This window comes from Corvus kubaryi, unplaced genomic scaffold (genome assembly GCF_017639235.1).
Source record: "Corvus kubaryi isolate FWS band 111438036 unplaced genomic scaffold, C.kubaryi_AGA036_p1.0 37260, whole genome shotgun sequence".
NCBI lineage: Eukaryota > Metazoa > Chordata > Aves > Passeriformes > Corvidae > Corvus > Corvus kubaryi.
This window is the reverse complement of record NW_024581077.1, coordinates 2,580,223-2,602,644: the sequence shown is the minus strand read 5'-3', so window position 1 is coordinate 2,602,644 and position 22,422 is coordinate 2,580,223. Positions and strand designations below refer to the sequence as shown.

Here is a 22,422-nt window from a genome sequence, read left to right as displayed (position 1 = left end):
AGGACAAGGGGGAATGGTTTTAAGCTGAACAAGGGCAAGTTTAGGTCAGATTTCGGGAGGAAATTCTTTACTGTGAGGGTGGTGAGGCACTGGCACAGGTTGCCCAGAGAAGTTGTGGATGCCCCACCCCTAGAAGTGTTCAAGGCCAGGCTGGATGGGATTTTGAGCAACCTGGTTAAGTGAAGGTGTCCCTGCCCATGTGTAAAGACTTACAGAGCACAGTAGCCTGTTTCAAACACTGTTAAGGCCACAGAAGGACTTTGTCATGAGATAAACACAGAAGGGAGTGACGGGATGGCACTAACTCCAGTCCAAGCACAGGTGATATCTGGTTAGCACATCCTGGGTAACACATCCAGACAAAAATTCTCACTGTGGCAATCTGTATGAAGAAGTAACTGCTTGTATATCTATCACTGGTCAAACAAAGATCACCCCAAGTTATGGGACAGATGGCATCTGTGACCACCAACAACCACCAAAGCCCCCTGAGTAGACCTGGAACTTGGACTGCAAGTTAAGCCACCACAGCAGGAACTCGATGTAAGATAAAGGTAGTACTATTGTCTTGGGTATTATCTCAGACCTAGGAGAAGGTTAGCAAAGCTGGGGGAGAAGAATGTATCACTGATAATGGACACAAAGAATGCAGAATTTATGGGCCACAAGGAAAGCCAACTCAGCTGAAATCAGCTTGGATGGAGTAAAAGGTAGTTCTGGCAGGGGGAAATTATGACCCCCAGCTCACAGAGCAGCAACCCAAGAAACACACTAAGCTAAAAAGAAGAGAAAGACAAAGCATGTGGACTAATTAGCATTAGAAGTGAGGGAATAATTTAACCAATAGAATAAGAGAACTGTGTAACCTATGAGCAGTAATTCCTTTGTTTGCAAAGGTGTATAAATAGTGAAAAGCTTTGAATCACCTCGGGACCCCCATCACTAAGAAATTCAGGATGAAGAAGGATGAACAGGACAGGATGATGCTGGATCCATGGGTTGAGACTATCTGCTGCTTGATCCCTCTCTCTCTCTCTCTTTCTTCTCTCTCTTCTATTTCTTTCTCTTTCTCTACCTCACATCTATTGTTAAATAAAATTGTATTATTGACTTCCTCATTTGGTCTTATTTGCACCTTAATTCAGGCAGAGGCATCTCTCACTAGCTGGATCTTAACACCACGGCAGGGAGGTTGGAGCTAGATGATCTTTAACTGGCCCAAAAACATTGTATGATTCTGTATGGGAAGGATGCTTGTGTAGACACTCAATGGCCTGGAAGAACCAAGCCAGATCTGGTATTTTATGTCCAGACCCAGAATAGTTACATAGGAGTAATTTCTCTGTGTCAAAACTTAGTTTCAAAACACAGTCTTGTTTAAAAACTATTCCTTTTTAAGGCTAATTCCAGAACATTAGACACCTTTGGGTAGGTTTACCTATTATTTTCTTTGTCTGATAAAAGTCCTACTTGAATATTTGAGATTTATCCTGGGGAGCACAATAACAGGACATGGTCACAGCAACATCTGACTGGAAGGTTCACTAGCCGTGAACCTACAAAACCTCAGCTATTTTGTGGAAACAGCCCTTTGCACGCTTCATCCCCAGGCGCCAGGAACAAACTCCCTGGATCAGACCACAGTTAGCATGGAGTATGCTCCAGCAGTTACCGGATGCTCTGTGAACCCACATCCCAATTAACCCCTCAACAATATGTTCGTGGGCCTAAGCACAAGACATTTAATCTGCAACATACAATAACAGGGACTCTTCAGCATCAGGAAGAGAATGTTCTTGTCATGTGAGAGATTCTGGATGCTAACAGAGGGTGGGAGCAACGGCTTTGCCAGTGAGTGGGTTTTGAGACAAGCTTTGAAGGAAGGGAGGATTCTTAGAGTGCTGAAAGCCTGAAAGGCTAGGATTTTTTTTCCCTCCAAATAACAAACAAGGCTGACACCACAGAGTCTGCCCATCCTGAGTCCTTGGGATACTGGAGAGAGAGGATGAGTGATTAGAAACAGCTGAAACACTGTTTTAAACCTCTATTAATTAATCCTGTAGCAATCCCACTGTCTTCAGAACTTCCTTCAACAGGAAATTTTCCTTCCATTCTCTGAATGCTGGAGACCATTTTTTTCCTTCTTATTATATGTCAAAAACTTGTTTTGAAATGAATTTGTCAGATTGCCCTGAGTGATGCTGTACCTACCAAATAACCCTGCAAATGTGAAGAACTACAACAGAGCGTTAAACAACTCACTCCACCTATAGGAAACAGCCTGTAGTGCATAAGCATCCCCCCCCGGGCACGCTCACATCTGCGTTCCCACCGCCAGGTATCCAGCTTGGCAGGACACCAACGTTCGCCTTCTAAAAACAAACCTGGGACAGCAGCAGGAGGCTGTCACGGGCTCTCTCCCACAACCAGTTTTAGTCGTCTTCCAAAGCTGGGGCTGGGAAGCAGCCTTTGAAGAGGTGCCCACAAGGAGAATTTCCTAACTTTCCCACAGGGCAAGCCTGCACCTCAGGATATGTGTGTATGGATCACATCAGTACTACTGCACAGGTAGGACACCCAGGAACCGTAGTGCTGAAAACCCCAACAATACAAGTCCTTCATCTGCAACAAAAAGAGACAGGAACACACATGAAATAGGCGTTAATTGTGTTGTTCTTGCTCTGCACAACACTGACTCATTCCTTCCATTTTGACAGGCTATATCCAGAAGAACAACTCTCAGTGACGGCTGGTGCTGCCTGCAATCCTGGCAGAGATACAGCAAGATCACACCTCTTTTTATAGGTGTAAAAAGGCCAACGACAAGAAACAATCAAGATGGAAGAAGATATTTTTGTTTACTCTGCAAAGTTGTTTGAGAAGTGGGCATGTGCTATTCTGTCCTTTCCACCTTTTTTCCTGGATTACTTTGTCACTGGGACAGGTTCTAATCTCCCCTATATGGAGATAAAAACTCCAGTTTTTATCTGGCAGTGTAAGTAACGTGGCCTTGCCTCTGTGAACTCTGCTTGCACTGAGCTTGCTTTGCTCTTGAGTGTGTCAGCTATGTGCATGTCATCTGGGAAAGCCAGAGGATTTCTCTGAGACTGACACAAAACTCACATGGGAGTAATTCCCTGAAGCAGAGCCACAACCTCATAATGGATCTCTACACAGAGAGGGGAAGAGTGCTGAGAAGAAATGCTGATATCAGGAGTGGTAACTGAAAGATGCAGCTGCTGACAAGAGAAGGGAAGAGAGTCCCAAGAAGCTTAAAAGAGTGAACCTCAGCTATCAAAACACCTTGCTGCTGCCCTGCTCTGAGGATAACCTAACTCAAATGCCTGAGATAGGAATTACCAGTAGGATGGTGATAATTCAAGACTGCGAAAAACCAAAAAGTGAAAAAGCTAAAAGCTGTATCTCTGTCTAAAACTTAAGCACCACTGAAATCAATTGGAAGGTTACTGCTGTCTTTGATAGGAACAAGAGTTTACCTTCTGGAGACCTATTTCTAGCAATATTTCTAGCAATTAAGTGTGGTGTGGTCCTCTGAAAGCTTATGGGGTATAAAGCAGCGTGTGGGAGAAGGATGCTGTCATGAACAGTGGTTCACCCACCACCTTGTAGGAAGCTGTGGCAGAGGGGGGCCTTGGACATGGTCTGAGGAGCCCCAGCAGCCACAGCCAGCCCTGTTTGCTGCTTGCAGATGCTGCTCTTCTCTCATTGACTGAACGAGGCCTGAACGCCACAAACGTCCAAAGGCAGAAGCGTTAAACTGGTATTATCCCACAGAGTGAAACAAAAAGAAGCACAAACAGAATCATGCAAATCCATGGGATTATTAACATATATAAGAAAATAAAAATAACCCAAAAACCTGAACATACTCAGTCCCAGCTCCCACTGGAGCATGCTGCAGTGTTCTCACCTTTACCCGCAGGGAAGGGATGGGAGAACAAATACCAAATGCCAGATGTTCTATTGCATAATGTATTACTGGAAAATGGAATAAGGATGAATATATAGATCAGTGGTGAATAATACAAAATAACTAAAACCAAAATTCACTCTCATGCAAGAAGCACTATAGTTATCTACAGGAACCAGAGGAAACTCCATTCTTTATCAGAGTTTCAGCTAGACTTGACAGAGTACACTCATCAGGAATATGCCTCAGAAACTGATAAATCATATTATCTGGATCACTTTAACATCTCTAAAAAAACCCATACTGTAGAAAATTCTCATTCAATACGTTCAATTCACATACAAAGGGTTTGTTTTTTTACTTGGTAAGATGGCAGAAGCCGACTGCCTTATTTACACCCCTGAAGATTTTCCTATGTTAGATACGAATTAAGAAAATACCTTTTTAATCTCTTTGAAGAAAAAAATTACGTTAAAAGTGACTGCTCCCCTTCTTCCAAAGACTAGAACTCATTGTAAAACAGGCCTATGATTAGTCTCTTGGTGTAAACCTATGTGCATTTGCCCAGGCCACCAACTCCTACCAGATGGAATCTGAACTCTGAGTCAGAGAGTTCCATGAAAGCAACAGCTAACAGGGACTCTCCTGTGTCTCAGTGGTTGCTTTCTCTGAGCCACATGTTCGTTCATGCAGTGAAATTTTAACTTAACTATAGCTTGAAGGCAGCATCTGTTCTGAGACACTTCAGGGTAAAGGGACCAGCAGGTACTGAGATTGTATTTTAACAGATGGTTTCCTGGGTTCCTATGCCACCTACTTCTAAAGAGCAAGGTCCATGGCATGCTTTAACCCTAAAATATGATTTACATGGAGGCAAACAGCTTGGTGCAGCACAGACTGCCTTTTGGAAGAACAGTTGAAAGTCATCAGTTGTTTACCTCACCTCTGCTTTTCTCCATGCCTTGCTCCTTCTGACTGTTTCCTGACTCCAGCATCATTATTTGAGTACACCATGAAATCACACACTGAGCCTGAGACTATTTCTAGAGAAATGCTTGTGATACCTATTGAGAAAGGATATGGCAACATCAGGATTGTGACAGATGCCTGGAAGAAGGCATGGAGGAGGAAAAAAAAGACAGGTAAAGGTACAGAAAGTAAGTTTCTACATATTGTCCTGATGAATGCAGTAGAAACACCTTAAAGAGGTGCTGGAAGTGCTGATGTAGAGAACAAGTGCAAGCAAGTGGACAAAGACCAGTCAATTGAAATATATCAAGTAGCTTCGTCCTAATGCTAGGGAAAGAGAAGGAAAAGGGGAGGACAGGCTTAGATAATGATATTACTAAGGGCTTTATCATCTGGGCATCCTTGAACAGATGCTTAAGTTCATGGTTTCATGCTGTAGAACAGCACTGAGGCATTGAACTTTGGGGTTTGGGATGGAACATGGGGTCGCCATTTCAGGCATCCAAACCAGAGTGCAGGAGTGCAACAAGAGATCTGTGTTACTACAGCTTGATGAATGACTGCCCATGAGCTCTACACACTAATATTAAACAACTTCATCTTTCCTATCTGCAAGACAAAATGTGTGAACTGACCCTAAGATGAAGGTGGATCCCTTCCAAGGCACTGTGAGAGGAGTTTCAGCAGATGCATGTTGATTGTTATCCAGACAGGCTTAAAACAAACCTGAGGTGATATCTGATAAGATATCAGAGAGGTGGCAAAATCACAATACCTACATTGCTTTTATTCAGATAGTCATATAAATAACCATGGTTTTGGCACTGATAGGCTACAGTTTTTCCCCATATATCATGGACTTTCCTTATAAGATGCACTAAAAAACTGCCCAAAGTTATTTTTCCTTTCTTGGACCCCGTAGAAATATGAATGTTATAAAACTGCCCTGGGGAAAAAGAGAGAGGACTGAGTTTCATACTAATAGCTACAGGGTTTTTTTTTAAATCCAAGCCCAGATCACAAGGCATCCCTTGGGTATTATAAAACACTCCATGTAAATAAACCATAAGCCTCTTAGGTGGAGGAGCAGTTAGGGACTGCTAGCCTTTCCCTTCAGGGCCTGCGCTCTGAGTAGTTTAGGAACCTCTCTTTTTTTCTGTGCTCCAGGCAGATGTTTGAGTTCAGCTAAGTCATTCCAGCAGGTATTTCCCAACATTCATGTACATTGGGATACCCTCCATCCCAAGCAAGCAGTCATTGGAATGGCTGGTGTATGGTGAGATCACTCACACACTCTGTTAGTAAGGGACCAGTAAAAGTGTAGAGGACAAAGTCAAGAAAGCAGCTGAGTGTCACTAGGCCTTTTTTTGACATGTTAATTCAGTTTATGATGCAGAGGTAATTAAAAAAAATCGTCATTGCATTGTTCCTCAATTCAGGGAAGCACCAAAACTTCAGGATGCCCAGCAGTAATCTTTCTCATGGCTGAATCAAACTTTGTGTTTACATGGCATTTTCTGGAGTGAAAAAGTCTCTATCATTCTTCTGTCTATTTAAGGAGTTTGATCTTTATGTATTCAAACACCTGTGGGTTCCAGTTCAAACTGGGCTGCTGAATAAAAAAGTAAATGTAATAGAGGCCATGTAAACATTGCACACATAAGCACACTCACAGATGAGCGGGAAATGTACAGGTAAATAGTGCATCTGAGGCATATGTATGCTTAAATAGTGGGTTTGTGTGCCCTGGATACTGTACACTTGAATGAACTTTCCCTCAGTGCAAAAGTGTAGTTTTCCATCTTGTACTCGTAATTTTTTCCCCGTAAAAATATTTTAATTATCTAAGTCCCACAAGCCCAAGAGCTCCAGATGCATATTTTAGTTGTTTGTCATAATAACTATCCAACATAAAAAATGACTACCCTTTCAGCCAGAATGAGTTTGCACAATGTCTAATGTTGAAGTAGAACAGTATTTCTAATAGTGAAATAAGTCCTTGTAACAGTGTCATTTGTGAAACTTTAGAGCCAGCAGTGGAAAAATAAGATTTTTCTGGTTTTGCCATCTGATATTCTTAAAAAGGAAATAGGTCTCTAGAAGGTAAACTCTTGTTCCTATCAAAGACAGCAGTAACCTTCCAATTGATTTCAGTGGTGCTTAAGTTTTAGACAGAGATACAGCTTTTAGCTTTTTCACTTTTTGGTTTTTCGCAGTCTTGAATTATCACCATCCTACTGGTAATTCTTTGGGAAGAACTATGTACCTACCATATTAACCAAACTCTTCTGCAAGGCTAAGTAAATAAAAGTCATAGATGTTTTTCCTAAGCCATCCTAATAGATGAATGAAACAAAGCACTGATTTTTCCAGAGGGCCACACAACACACTGCTCACCAGGCTATAAATGTTGCTAGATCAAGGCAAGGCATGGATCTATCTGTCTGGTTTTATATTTCTTCTCCTGGGTGTATCCATCCACTTTGTTGGGGCCTGGCCATGGATGCAACAGAGAAACCCAATAGAATTGCATGTATGGATGAAAATGGATGCATGTTTCGGAGCAAACTGGATTTGCACTGATTTCAGGAGGCAAAATTCACTGTCATCTCCTGAGGAACAGGATTTGGATGTATCTCTTAAGGACTTTTCTTCCAGACATACCTATCTCTATCTCTTGGTGGAAAGTGCTTGCAGGGGGACATACCAGAGGGAGGAGACTGCTTCAAGTCAGATGTGGTCAATGGAACATCCACTTCTCATCTCTACATAAGACAATGTCATCCATTTGTGGTCAATGGAACATCCACTTCTCATCTCTATACAAGACAGTGTCCTCCATTTCCCAATTCTTTTTCAAACTGTTTATTTTTCACTCTTGGTTAATGATTTTCCCATAAGCAATACTCTTTGTTTCTGGAATTACTTGGGTGATGCCCACTTAATTGCCCTCTGCCCTTTTCACCTTGGAGTGAACTCAGATATGGAGAGTGATTTACCTAAAAGGGAAAGTTCTTGCAGTCTTCAGTTAAATATTTACTTATGCTTTTTTTGGTGTGCCTGGTCCTTGGTATTCCCAAGTCCTCTGAGACATCAGTATCAATTCCCACTGACTCTGCAGACACTCCCCTCCTCAAGAAGGGTTACTCAATACTGTTCTGGACACATTTTCTGCTACTTAACTTGACTGCAAATATTTTTGTATTTGTGTTACTAAGGTCAACAGAGATCTTGTGGACAATTTCCTCCTGTTCTTAGAAAAGTATGTGCAAGTGTGGTCAGGATGCAGACATTTCAAACTGGGTTCAGAGTGGACCGCAGGACCAGGCTGAAGAGCCTTGTGGCACTCAAAGAGGTGTTTCCTGCCTCTGTGAAAATACCTGTGTGCTGTCAATTTGAAAAGCGCTGCTCAGGGTGGCAGCTGGCTGTGGCAATCCAAACCCTCCCATTTGGGTGCTCATGTGAAAGCACCTGAGGTTAGAAGTTTTTTGTGTTTGTCTTGAAGATGACTGATCAGATTTAAGCCAAGCTGTTTTGAACAAGCCTTGAACGTGCCCACAGGGATGGAAGGTATTTGGGAGGGACAGTGCTAAGCCGTCTTTGTGCACGTTTAATCTTAGGTTGCTGATAATGTTTGAAAAGTGTGGCAAAACCCTCACTGCACAGCATGTACTTTGACACAGCACCAAGTCCTTGGTGGAAATGTTGTTTTCTTCCCCTAATGGTGATCAGGCTACTATCTACATATCATGGGATTTCTCCAAAAGGTACCCTGCGATGTTTTTCCCAATGTGCTTAACTTGGTCATGGAGCTTGTCATTAAAAAGTCCCACTGTCTGCAGCTGTACTACTAAATGCAATAGACCAGTGACTGCTGCCTGGCACGAAGCCAAAGGCATGTTATAATTCATACCCCCCTGAATAAACTCTTTTACCCCTAAAAACAGGGTGGCCACACCCAGCCTACCTTTTGGGAATGGTCCCAAGAATGTGCTGTTCTCTGCACTGAGATAGCAGGTATGTATTTTCTGCTGGCTGATGATAATCCATGTCAAGGAACCAAAAAACAACATAGACAAGCATGGAGGAGTGTCAGAAGTGGTGTCGTGGCCCTGTTTAATTTACTGGTCTAGACACAGCCATTAATACCAAGAGTTTAGCAGGATTCTTGGAAGGGCCAATGCATTTATATGGCCAGTGAGAATATCCAGAGGAATGGGAAAAATATTTCAAAAGCAAAAAAACCCCAACTAGGATCAGATTTTTGGAACTGGTAAAGTATTAATTTCTTCTGTCAGTTTACACAGGGTTTCTGGTATCCTCCCTAGCAGCAACTGGTGCTGCAGGTTTTTGGGAAGAGGATGCTGGACATAACAGCCCTCTGTCCACTCTGCTATGTCAGTCCTGGTGTTAACTGCCACACAATGTTACATTTGTGGTAGAATCTGTGAGGAAAATGTGAAAATACCTCTCTCAGGCCCTCTGAGTTCCTTGGCTCACTCTCTGATACGAACAGAGAAAAGCCTGGAGCTGGAAGCTGACAGCTGGCTTCTGCCCAGGGCTCCATCGAGGTTAGGGGGCCTGAGTGCACCAGCCCTGCTGAGTGAAGCTCTTCTGCCTCACACTTGGGATGGTACATTGAAACAAATGTGGGTTTAGTTTGTAAGGCAGTTTTACTGCCTAATAACCTTATACTTGTGGGAAGGATATGTCTAAGCTGTGTCTGTCACGATTTTTGCAGTGAATTCTTCAGCTGATCCCCAGCTTAGGCTTTTTCTCTTGCTTTCTTATTTAAACCTATCTAAATGAAGACATTTAGTCTCCCCCATACACACATACCACAGCTTGCATCCTTTATCTGTTCTCTTACCTCCAGCATTCAATTTGGGATCTTGCTCCAAACATGCCTGTGGTGTGATGAGTTGGGGAGATTTAACTTCCAATTGAGCTTCCTTTTGTGAAAGTCCATGAGAGAGAAGCAGCAGCTGTAGAAGAGAGGGCAGAAGCAGCTGTGTGGAAATGGCACCATGGGCAGACCCAGTCACTCATTCTTAGAGCAGCCAACCCACATGATTGCCCTGGCTGGAAATACCAATAGATTGTGGGAAGTTTGGAATAGCCACAAGCATCATCTGCACCCTCTTTCCTGAGGGTAGAATCTGGTACACAAACACAGATAGCCATTATAGGAAAAAATACAGTGATACCTGAGCGAAGAACCAGTGTTAGCAACTCAGCTGGAATCTCAGTAGTGTCTGTAGCAGGATCCCAAGGGAATTGCATGGACAGGTCAGTTTGCATGGCCATGGTACAGGCACAATGCTTCTTAGTGTGGGAATGAAGACATGGGTTGTGTAGTCCCTCTGGGAGACCCTGAGCCGCAATTCCTCATGTCACACTGTTCCCTTCAGGTGAGTGGCACTGTCTTTGATTGGTAATAGTTGGTCTGCAGATACTTTATGTGCAGTGCCCATTTACATTGAAGAAATATTATCCTGGATAATATAGCTGTATGAAAGGCAGGTTTCAGGTATGAGGTGAAATGTAAAGCCACATCTCACGTTGACTACAAATTCTCACCAGAAACGGGCTTTGGAAATACAGAATCAGACCCAGGCAAAATCTAAGCGCAGTTTGTCCCTATTCTTTCTTGTGGGTGATATTCCATCCATTATTGAGGCTTAGCACAAAGCATAGCCAACGCTTAAACCCTCAGCAGGATGTTAAGTGATGTCTAGGCTTTGTGCTGGGTCTCTGCACTAGCATGAATTTTTACCAGTGAGGAGAAGGGTTGCTTTGTTCATATTGAAAAGTACACAGCCAGCCTTCTCTGTAGCATGCCTCCTAATTTAGTTTTGATTTAATCCTTTGCATTGAGGGGATGCTGGTTGCCCTAAAAGAATAAAAGCTGCCACTCTGAGGCATGTGCCTTTTGCTATCCATGTGATCCAAATAGTTACATTCAAATCAAATCAAAGCACTTCAAGGGCCAAATGTAGAGCAGTTTTCCTTACTTGGCATATAAAATTTTACTTCCTTTTTTCAATATTTTAAGGCAAATTAAAAGCAGTATTCTAAATGCTGAGGATAAAGGACAGTAGCCTCATACATGCAAGTACTCCCACACTTCTTATTTCATGTGATTTTCCACTAGCAGCTGCTTTTTGAATGCTGGGACATCAGATGTGGCCATGTTTCCTTTGCATCATAGGTTTCTAGTGAACGACTCAAGGATTTGGGCTGTGAAATAATTATCAAGTTAAAAAGAGGAGCTAAAAAGCCCTGAAAAACAAAATATAAAAACAAAGTTTTGGTTCAGTGGCTTGGTAAATATTCCAGGAACTACTCTTCTTTCTATGGTATTAGCGAGGAAATCCTCCCTCCTTTTCCCTGTCTCCTTGTAGAGGCTTATGTATCTGGTCCTCATTAAGGGGTGGTTATAGCAGTGGGATCAAACGAGCTCACACTATAGTTGTGAGGAGCTGCAGTCTCCTGGTTCAGGCAGGGGGCTGTGGCTCAGACATCCTGACTTGCATTCCTGGGTTTGACTCACAGTCAGGCTATGGACAAGTCCCAGGTACCCAGAACCCTTTTTATCTGTGTATCAGGTACGCACAGCACTCTCCAACTGTGTGCTGAGGCTGGGAGATGTGTGAGGTTCTCTTGAGTTCCTTTGGAGTATTTAGCTTATATAGACTTACCTTGACAACACAGATGTCCTGACAAGAAGGATTGTCACATGGCTACAGGATGGAAAGAGTTAGCCCCATCCCTCCAATAGCTGTGCTGTCCTACCACATCTCAGCTATCTTCAGAAACTTATCTCCTACATCTAAGGGTGGGGGTCCACTAAGAAATTAAACAAGCCAGGGAATGCTGCAGGGCACAGGATTTGAAATGCTGCTGTACTGTCAGAAGGGCCCTTGACACTGGTGTAGTGGAGGGCCCTAGCCATGTTCAAACAGTCCCCTGTCATGACCTGGGAGCCTGCCATGACCCTACACGGACACCATAATGAAGAGAGCAGGAAGATTTACTGGCCTGACTGGCAGCTGTATGGTGCAGTCTGGCCTCAGGCCTAGAGCTTGGACACATTTAACTTCCTAATACAGACCAAGTCTAGGACATGGAAAGATAAAGACACTTTCAGGGTCTGAGTCAGCCCAGCCAGGACCTGAATTACTCCTGAAGGTATCTGTCTGTCTGTCTGCAGCGGAAGACGTAAGTGTTATCTTCTTCAGTAGCTGTCTCAGCCGTAGGTGTGCAGTCAGGGTAGAGGAATCTGGGCAAGTAAGGGAAGCCAAGATGTATGGGATTAGACCAGAGGAATGCATTTTCACTTGTACTCTGCCAGATGATAAATTAATTAATTTATTGATATTGGTTTTAATCCCCACATCCTGGGTCTTTAATCACTAATAAAAACATTTAGAGCTTTGAAAGTTAATCTGGATGGTTTTGGAATATCAGAATTTGATATTTTCATCCACCCAGCATCACAGACTGCTTTATAAATTGTAATTCCTTTCCATAACATTCTAAGAGGCCTCTGAGTAGCAGTGTCCCTGCTCAATGAATGTGTAGACTGAGGTACAGAGAGGTGAAAGCATGGTTTGTCCTTTCTCTCATATACCTATTCAGAGATGAAGCTGGAAGTGCAGGCCCTGGGACTTGGTTCCTACTCCTCCAAACCTGCCAGCCAAGGAAGTGTCTTGCTTTGTTTTAATTAAGCTCTGTTTGCCATTTCATTTTACAGACTGTTAGCACAGAATAATGGGAAGTGGATACCCTGATGGACTACAGGAAGCCTTTATAATTTGTCAAACTACAATTAATAGCTGGCAAGCTCAAGACCATCTCTCTGTCAGTAAATACCATTTGGGCCAGAGTCACTTAAAGGTTTCTGTCCTTGTGCCTCCAAGTTGGCAAGGTCAGCTGCAGATCAGGCTGGAATCTGAATCCCCAAGTGGAGAAGCAATCCTGATCCTGCAGAGCCCTCTTAGAAACTATATCCCAGCCTCCAGGATCATAAGTCTTTTACATCTGGTCAGAATAAAGGCAGATAGACAGTAAGCAAAGGGCAAAGTCTGATTTGTGTTTTTTAATGGAGTTTTGTCCTCAAGCTCTTCTCCAAGGTGAATTTTCTTGCCAGACATTATCAGCTTCAGTGGTTTGGCTCAGATTTTTGCTCCAGATTCTTTTGTCCGGTTGACTTTTGGATCAACTCTGCACTGGCTCTGTTTTGAGGATTGCTTTACCCATATTAATGTTTAACTTAAACAAGTATTAAATCATAAGTTTAACATGGAAATGTTTTAGTCTCTGGGCAGTTCCTTTCCTTGATGATTTCACACTGTACATAAGTACAGCTTCACTTGGCAGGATTTCATCTATTCGGTGCTGGTCTCATGACACTCTGTTATTATTGTGGCCTTAATTCAGAGGAAAACAATAAAATAAACCCCACTATGGTGTTGTAGGCAATACTGTGGATTCCTGTGAGTCAGAGTGGCTCAAAGTAGTGGCCTTGGGTGAAGCCTGAAACTAATTTATTTTGCATTATATCCATGAGTCTCCACAGACAGTGTTTTGGGGCTGGGAACTTGGTGGTGAATCTAGAAGCTGTATGAGGAAGAAAAATGTTTCTTACTGTTGTCATATACCTCTTTACAACTCATCAGTCATGGTTTGATTACTAGATACCACTAACAATAGAAATGGGAGAGAAAAAGAGATATAAGATGCATCAGGACATGAAGAGTATCTTAACTTTCCATGTTGGCACTACTTTGGGCAGACTTTCCAGGGAACACAGTGATAGAGTTCTTGTGGCTCCCACTGCCCTGAGTTGCCTGCAGGATCTCACAGAATATGCTGAGTTAGAAGGAAACCATCAGGATCATCGAGTCCAACTCCTGGCCCTGCACAGGACCATCCCCAAGAGTCACACCATGTGCCTGAGAACAGTGTCCAAATGCTTCTTGCACTCTGCCAGGCTTGGGGCTGTGACCACCTCCCTGGGGAGCCTGTTCCAGTGCCCAGCCACCCTCTGGGTGAAGAACCTTTTCCTGATATCCAACCTAAACCTCCCTGACACAACTTCAGGTCATCGCCTCTGGTCCTGTCACTGGTCACCAGTGACAGGCTCCTCCTCTTCCCCTCACGAGGAAGTTGCAGACTGCAATGATGTCTCCCCTCAGTCTCCTCCCGGTTGAACAGACCAAGTGCCCTCAGCCGCTCCTCACATGGCTTCTCCTCAAGGCCCTTCACCATTCTTGTGGATCTCCTTTGGACACTCTCCAACAGCTTAATGTCTTTTTCATATTGTGGTGCCCTAAACTGTACGCAGGACTTGAGTTGAGGCTACACCAGAGCAGAGTGAAGGGGACAATATCCTCCCTCAATCTCAAAGACAAGCTTCCAAAGGCTTAATAACTTGAACAGCTAGACCTACAGCTTTCCTTTTGTGATGTTACCTCATATCCCATTTTTGTCTGTACTAGCCTTTGCAGAAGATTAATATATAGCAGAGTGAAAAAACATCTTGTCAGTGTTCAAGAGTCATGGCAGAACAGTGAAAATAAGAGTTAAGAACTCTCCAAATGGCCTCAGTCCTCATTTCATCTATGATTTTTTTGGTGGTTGGTTGGTTGGTGGGTTGGGGTTTTTTTTTGTGGGAAAGGTTTTTAGAAAAAGATTGACTCATTTCATCTTTATGTCCAGCACACCCATCAACCAACAACTCTGCCTTTGCTCCTACAGGTGAGGGTGTCATCAACTCACATTGCTTCCACTCCCTCTCCTGCTGTGTCTCTACTGGGACACATTTTGAAAGAAATGATGTTGTGCTCAGTGAAAAAAAGGCAAAGCAGCCTGGGAATGAGAATAGGAGCTCCACACATTTATCTCAGGTTATTATCTTGCTTTTCTATCTCCTTCTAAAGCCGTAGCAGACAGCTCTGCCTTTGTAGAAAGCCATCCTCCCTAGCATGTGAGTGAGCTCTCCAGACCCTTCTGCTCTCTGTACAGCACATCCTATCCGCCCATTCACATCCATGGCAGAGTGTTTGATATTGCACATAAAGCACACCAAACCACAGATAGCTGAGGCTGCTGGCCACCTTCTGGGGCACAAACACAGTGCAAGTGCCTAATGCCTACCTTGCTCAGCTGAGCTGGGGGACAATCTAGTGGCCCAGAGCTGTGCTTCCCCTCTTGACATTCTCCAGAGCAGTGAGCAAGCTGCTCATAGGCTGATGGTGCTGGGGCTATCTGGGTTTGCCAAGCCCTCTTCCTCATGTTTCAGGTTCTGGGTGGATATGCTCATGGTTTTCAAAAAGCTTGGAATTTATTGGGTGACATTCTCAAAGAATTTTATAAATCTAATACTTAAAGCATGCTCTGCTTAGCACTGGAATACTCTCAGCTAGGCTGGTGCCGAGCAGAGCAGATGCTCAAACAGTGCTGGTATTGCTGCTAAGGTCAGAGAGAGATGGGTAAGTGTCCTACTGCTGCTGGCAAATCATTGTAGATAAGCACATTGTACTTAGATTGGAATTTGTCCAAGGCTCAGAACTGAACAGCTTTGTCTTACAAAAATATTTCAGGGTCTTCAGGGAGCATGGGTGGTTTGGTCTTCAGATTTATGTCCCCTGCTCTCCTGGCAGTACGTGGGCCATAATACACAGCAGGATGTTCGCCTGCTGCTTAGTCCAATAAAAGTCACTCTCTGTGATGACTGGGAGGGTTTTTGGAGCCTGTCTACTCCCTCCTGACTTCTCCTGCAGCTGCTTACAGGAGACATCCCAGCCTGAGGGTAACTCTGGCATCTCTGTCCTATTTCATAAAACAGATACCAACAGTATGAGTAAGGCAGGATCCCATGTGACTGTATAACCACTGCTTTCCACGGGAAGATATTTCTCACATTAGAAAGCCCAGTGAGTGGGAGGGGGGAAATCTATAGCAGTGGTTTGGCTTGTGACTCTGGAAAAGATATGGATTCAAGCTAAACTACTGTCCCCTCTCACCTTTCCTTGGCATGGGAAAATGTTTCTTTCCAACTCTCAACTAGCAAAGACTGTGCAGATGGTTATAGAAGGTGCTGTAGTTCTGAGTTCCTCACTGTGTTTTGTATTTTATTAGACGCACAAACTCAAAAACTTTGGCTTTGTTGTGCTATGAATAAAAAAGCTGGTCAGAATCATTCCTCCAGCAGGGTTCCCCAGAAAATGAGGAGGAAGTTCACTCAGTGAAGTGAAAGGGGTAGTAAGTGTAGCTGTGTACGTAGTTCCTCACTCCAAATAGCTTATTGAGACAGCTTGCCAACCTCACTCATCAATGTTAATGTATTCCATTTTCCTCTCCATGACATTTGAAGTTCAAATTTATCCGAGCAGCAAACAGAGACAGAATCTCTATTGACTGATTTTGGCTGGAAGTACATCTCCTGATTTCCAATCAAATTTTTCATGGAGGTTCAGAATATTTTATGAAACAACCATGTCTTCCTGCTTTCATGAGAATACAGCTGGATTCTATGGAGCAGGTGTGAGTCCCTGCCCCTAGTGTTTTAGTTTATATTAAAATAAGGGATTAATTAAAAGTGGTTAGATCTATCTGAAACCTCAAGTTTCCATTCCACATTAAATGCCAACATTTTAATGTCAGTTCTATTATGGTGAGAACAAAGAATACTATTATGACTTTAGCTTTTGGGAGTATTAATATAATGTAATATAGAACAAAATATGTTTGGAGACAAGAAGTTGTTGTGAAATAAAAAATCAGTCAAAGAAGTCAATCCAAAATATCATCAAAGTCAGCGCTGTTGTAGAGGAAGTTTCGAACGTAGATGAAACAGGATAAAATGAGGTCAGAATATTTTCAGGCAGTCGTAGATGCTTTAATTATAGCTGCATTATCAGTAGGTAGATGAAAGAAATGTACAGATCTTCTCCTGGCAAAGTCCAGCTATTAAATCAAAATGTCCTTTGACTTTTGCTCTTGTACAGTGTCAGCAGTCTAGTGAGAGACACAGCAAATATATATATACACACACATACATATATATATACACATATATATATGCTTGGTACAATCCAGCAAATAGGTGGATAGAAACTTTCCACAGTGACATGTTTCCAGGGACAGTGCAAAATGACTTTCAGTAAGAAAGTCTTCTTCTTTGAGGAGACCTCAGCACTGATACCTGTGCTGGAGGAATAAGCTGTCTTTTTGCAGTGAGGGTTTACCTAGGGAGGGTGCTGTGGAGGCAGCTGCTCTCCTCATGAGCACTGCCCATGACACAAGCTGTGTATCTGTGTCCCCTCTTGCTATTAGCCAAGTATGTAGGTCCAGCCTTATGTTGCAGCATGTTCACAGAGACATATACATAGGGCATGGGACTAGCTGAGTTGCCAGATTTTGAATCACCTGTTTGCACCAGAGGGATATTTTCAGGCTGCCTGACCCAGAAAAGGTAATGTGTCCCTGAGCCATGGAGCACGAGCAATGCTGACATTTTAGAACGGTTGGCATGAACCCCTGCCTGGCCACTGGCTCCTTGTCCTTGACACATTCAAGTTCACCTGTGATTTTGATTTGATTGCTGTATCCCAGTAACTCTTCTCTGCAGCCCAGGGTTCCAGCTGCTCACTGCACTGCACCAGACCCCTACAGACTCTGTCAAATTGCACCTCTCAGCTGCAGGTAACTTGGTCCAAATTCCCTTATGGCAGTGTTGTGCATCCTTCCTAATTTATATGGCTTCTTTTCTCCATACAAAGATCTGGCTCCTACAGTGGGAAGATCAGAGTTAGAAAAAATAAACTATCACCACAGTTACCTATACATGGCTTGCTTTATAATTTGCTTATTGCCATTCCCTTTCTTCTGCTGGCAGACAGGAGCAGTGTCCAGTTCCATAACTCCACAGAGCATTTGAACTTGTCTGCATTCAGCTTCTTGGAAAAATCTCTTGTGGAAAAATCGTCCTCTGACTACACAGTAATCACTAAGTGAAAAAGGCTTTGCCAATCTGCAGTCATTCCCAGTTCAGCGCCAAAGGAACTCTTCCTTGGAAATCATTGGAAAACAGAACTGCAGAATTAAGATGGCAACTACCTTCCATTCCAGTCTTCTAACTTCCAGAAGGCTATTTGTGACAGGGTCTAGCAGGCTTGCCATCCAAATAATGAGGAGGCTGTAGGAACAATCCAGAGCAGTTAAGCATGAAACTATGTACTTCCTATCCACTGCATTGAAACCACAGTTTAATAAAACAAGTAACTGCTTTTATCCTTGCACATAAGTTTTCATCTGCTGTAAATGAATATAATTGAATAGGCAAAGAGATTGGTCCAAATAGTTTCTGAAAGGCTTTAAGAAAAAGGTTAAATACGAGCCTTCCAAATTTCACAAGGCATGTCTTTATGCTATGGCTCTGGTTGTAGTATTCTTTCAAATAATGGTTTGCAAAGCTGCTTTCAACATGAAATTTTATTCCAGGTTACTATTTGCTGTAACAACAGAAAATGATACTGCCTGCAGCTGGGCATGGGAATGATTACCAGCTTCTGGGCAGCATTGGCAAAAGCTCCCTCTTCTGATGGCTCCAGGGCTGAGGCCAGAAGGCCAGAGGAGACATGAAGGACTGGGGGAGAAAAAATGTCATCAGGCATTTCAAGGAAAATCCAGTTAAGGGTAAAGCAACTTGGAGATGCCAGTACAGGTGTAACTCTCATTCTTTATCCCATTCCTCCCTCTTAGTACCTTCTATCCCAGTCCATCCCTCCATGAGATCCACAGCTTTAAATTCTTGTTGTGACTGCACTCTAACAAACTTCTGGGCTTCTAATATTTCAAAGTACTAAAATGTCTACTTCTATTTCAGAAAACCTGTCCTACTTCTACTCGTAGCATTTAACCAATTGCAGTTTCTTAGGTTTCCCTGTTTTCCTCCAGAAAACCAATGCCTGCAAGAAGCAACTGAATGTGAGACTACAGAATGAAAACTAAGTCCTGATCAATATTCCCAGACACAAGCTATTTTTCAGCAGAGGACGTCAGAAACTTGTCTTCTTGGCAGTGTCTTCATAATTCCAGTTTTATCACTAATTTTGGCAAGTGACCAAGAGGGAAAAAGGTTTTCTAGCAGAATGAAGGGGTAATAAACTGTGACAAAGGAAAATGGGCAATGTAGGCTGGGCTCCCGAGGAGGGATCTGTGAGGCTGAGGAGTAATCCTCCAAAGAGAATGCATCATGGGGAATTGTAGAGAAATTTACTTTGTAAAGGACCTCTGGAGATATCTAGTCATTCTGCACATTAGAGCTCTCCTTGACAATGAGCACAGCCTTCTTCCCATCTTCTCTGTATTTCCTGAAGTGATATGCATGTATTGTAGCTCCACCTGAGTACATCTGTGCACTCCAGCCATGCAAACATCCCACCACACCTCTGTAACTGCAGTGATGGTGTAGCGCGGCAGCTGCACAGTCCTCCAGTTCCTCCTATTCATTTCCCGGGTGGTGTATTAGTATTCAGGGACTCCCCAGGAAGTCCTCTGACTCTGGGGAGCATAAGGGCCCCCCCAATGCCCTGTCTCCCCTGTGATTTCATCTCCATGCACAGATGAACCCACTTTCAAGTCCTCCTCAGTGAGTTAGAAAAGAGCCAGAGGAGCTTTTTCATAGAGGCAGACAATGGCACATGGAGCTTTCCCCTTTTGTCAGGCATTCAAATCAGGTCCAAGGCAGCAGCAACGAGAGTTGCTGCCAGCTGGCAATTTGGAGACACAGGCTTGTAATATAAATTCATCTTCCAACAGCACCAATTTGTGACATATTTATCAGTTGTCTCAGAAGAAAGGCCAGAAACTGAGTGAGTGAGGAAGACCTGGGCATCCCCTTGCCTCAGCACAGGCACTGCTGCAGGCTAAAGGAGCAAGGCATTGATTCACAAGAGGTCCCTCTGATGCTACAGTACACCACTGATCCCCAAAGGAAATCACAGAGCTTGTTTTCCAAACTGAGAGTCTCTCTTCAGTTCCCACACTTCATGATCTCTGTCAAACTATGACATTAGTTAACCACCATGAGGAAACAAACAGCTCCTCAGATAACTTTCTAAGAGAGGAACACTTTAACATCAAAAGCTGCTGTTTTCCAGCTCCACATTTCTTTTGCTTTCTGTTCCTCGAACATTTCCAAGAAGAAAATCAGTCCCACAAATTTATTGTTATCTCCTCAAGCACATTAGTGACAAATTAAAAGTTCTGTCCTTCACTGAATGACACATGGGGTTGTATTACAGAGTCTCACAGTCTCCTGAAACTACTACGAGGAATATGGAAGAACATGAAATTCAAAGGGAGTTAAGTCCTAGGGTTAGTGATGTAGCTGAGAAAACAAATTAAATTAGAGTAATATTAGTTACTGGAAGGGGGTTCTGGGATGCTGACTCTTTTCCAGGTTGTACCAGTAACACAGTGTGCAAACTTAGACAGATAGACTATTTTTTCCTATCGTGGTAGCAAAATAGAGTGAGAAAGTATCTTTTATTTTTCATTTTTATAGTGTATAGCACAATGCAGTTCCAAACAGAGTTAAGACTTGTAGATTCCAGAGAAATACAAATAATATATGAACCAACATAATGCAATACTGTTCCTAATCAGACAGAGCTCCCATTTATTTCAGTGAGAATATTGCCTGTGGGATCAGGTTGACAGGTCCTAATCAGGGCTCAGTCAGCTGTCAGCTTTCCCCGGCGAGCTGAGTACAGGGGATTCAACTTCATCTCACCCTCCTTCTGCCACTCCTCTGCCCTCACAACAGAAGCTCCGTATTCACATTCAGAACAAGAGCACTCACGACACACTGATTTCATTCTGGCCAGGCCTGGCATTTCCCGTCTTTGTTAGCGTCTGCGCCTGCCTCGCTGCCGTTTATTGTACGCCTAATAAGTACATAAAGGCTGAGGAATGGGGATCCGAGCAGACTCACAGCAATGAGCCTCCAGGAGCTTGTTTGCCTGGGCAGACAGACTGGGTAAACAATTAGCTCCAGCTCCAACATTCAGGTCCTGTAGAAGAATTGGATGCTTGGCATTGGCCACCCTCCATGACATTCAAAATTTGGCTTTTCTCCAATCAAATGTTTAAACATTTGAGACTGTTTGTCCGGACCCAAAGCCTCGGTTAGGAATTTCTGCTCCATTCTATTTTTGTAAATGGAGGTTTGGCGATTATTTACTAAGAACTTTGAAAAAAAATGCACTTAGCTTTACAGCAAGGGTAAAAGAGAGTTTGTTTGAAAGTCATATAAAGGAGCAGGTCAGCACTACCAACACATACTACCAACTCTATAAGCACTGTACACTTAGATAAAGTATAACTTGGAGTGTTGCTGTCACAGACCCTTCTGTGTTCATTGCTGGTAGCAAACAGCTGGCTTTTAATGAAACGTAATAGAGAATTTGTTATTTTAAAACTGCTTTTCCATTTATAATCATGGCTGTTGCAGTACAATGGAGAATTGTATCCTTATTCCTTCATGCTGGCAACACAGGAAATACTCAACAAGTGGTTGTGAAGTATTTATTTTCAAATACGTTAATGATGTGTCTCCAAATCAGTAAAGTTAGTGTACATTGTGTTATGCATGCAGGTTGTACCTTTTGTATCAGGATGTCATGCTTGTTATAGTCCATGCCTTTTATAGTTTCAGATTGATACAATAAAAGATACACTGTATTATCTAAGTCAATCTCCTGTACATCACAAACTCTTACATTTCACCCTAATTCACTTTATCCAACCTGTCTCTTCCATACGAGTAAGGAACTTCAGTAAGTTCTCAAAGAAAATCAACATTCTGTATGCCACAGATCTGTCAAGCCAGCTTTGGCATGGTAAACAAATAAATAAAATATGGTAAACAACATATGAAAATTTGCAGGAAAATATTTTTGATTAGACATTGGAAGAAAGTGAAAAAAAAGGTTGCTTGCTTTCCTGGCAGGCCGGACAGGAGCCAGCAATGTGTGCTTGCTGCCTGGAAAGCCAAATGCATCCTGGGCTGCATCAGAAGCAGTACGGCCAACAGGTCAAGGCAGGTGATTTTGCCCCTCTGCTTTGCCCTCATGGAACCCCACCTGCAGTGCTGTGTTCAGCTCTGGCTCCTCAGCAAAAGAAAGCCATCTGTTGGAGAGCCACAAAAGTGATTAGAGGGAAGGAAAACCTCTCCTATGAGTAAAGGCTGAGAGAGTTGGCGTTGTTTAGCCTAGAGAAGAGAAGGCTCAGGGGGTGACCTTATTGTGACCTTCCGGTGCCTGAAAGGGGACTGCAAGAAAGCTGAGGGACTTTTTACAAGGGCATGTAGTGACAGGACAAGGGGGAATGGCTTTAAAATGAAAGAGAGAAGGTTTAGATTAGATATAAGGAAGAAATTCTTTATTGTGAGGGGGCAAGTCACTGGCAAAACTTGCCCAGAGAAATTGTGGATGCCCCATCCCTAGAAG

General features: G+C 43.1%; 1 long non-coding RNA gene across 1 annotated transcript in view; it reads left to right on the top strand.

Annotated features, from left to right (window-relative positions):
• The window catches only part of LOC121662663, a 28,288-nt gene extending 14,904 nt beyond the window's left edge, over positions 1-13,384 (top strand). The window contains exon 2 of the long non-coding RNA XR_006015367.1: positions 2,718-13,384. This is a non-coding gene — a long non-coding RNA (uncharacterized LOC121662663). The remainder of the gene's footprint in view (positions 1-2,717) is intronic.
• Positions 13,385-22,422: the final 9,038 nt, after the last annotated feature.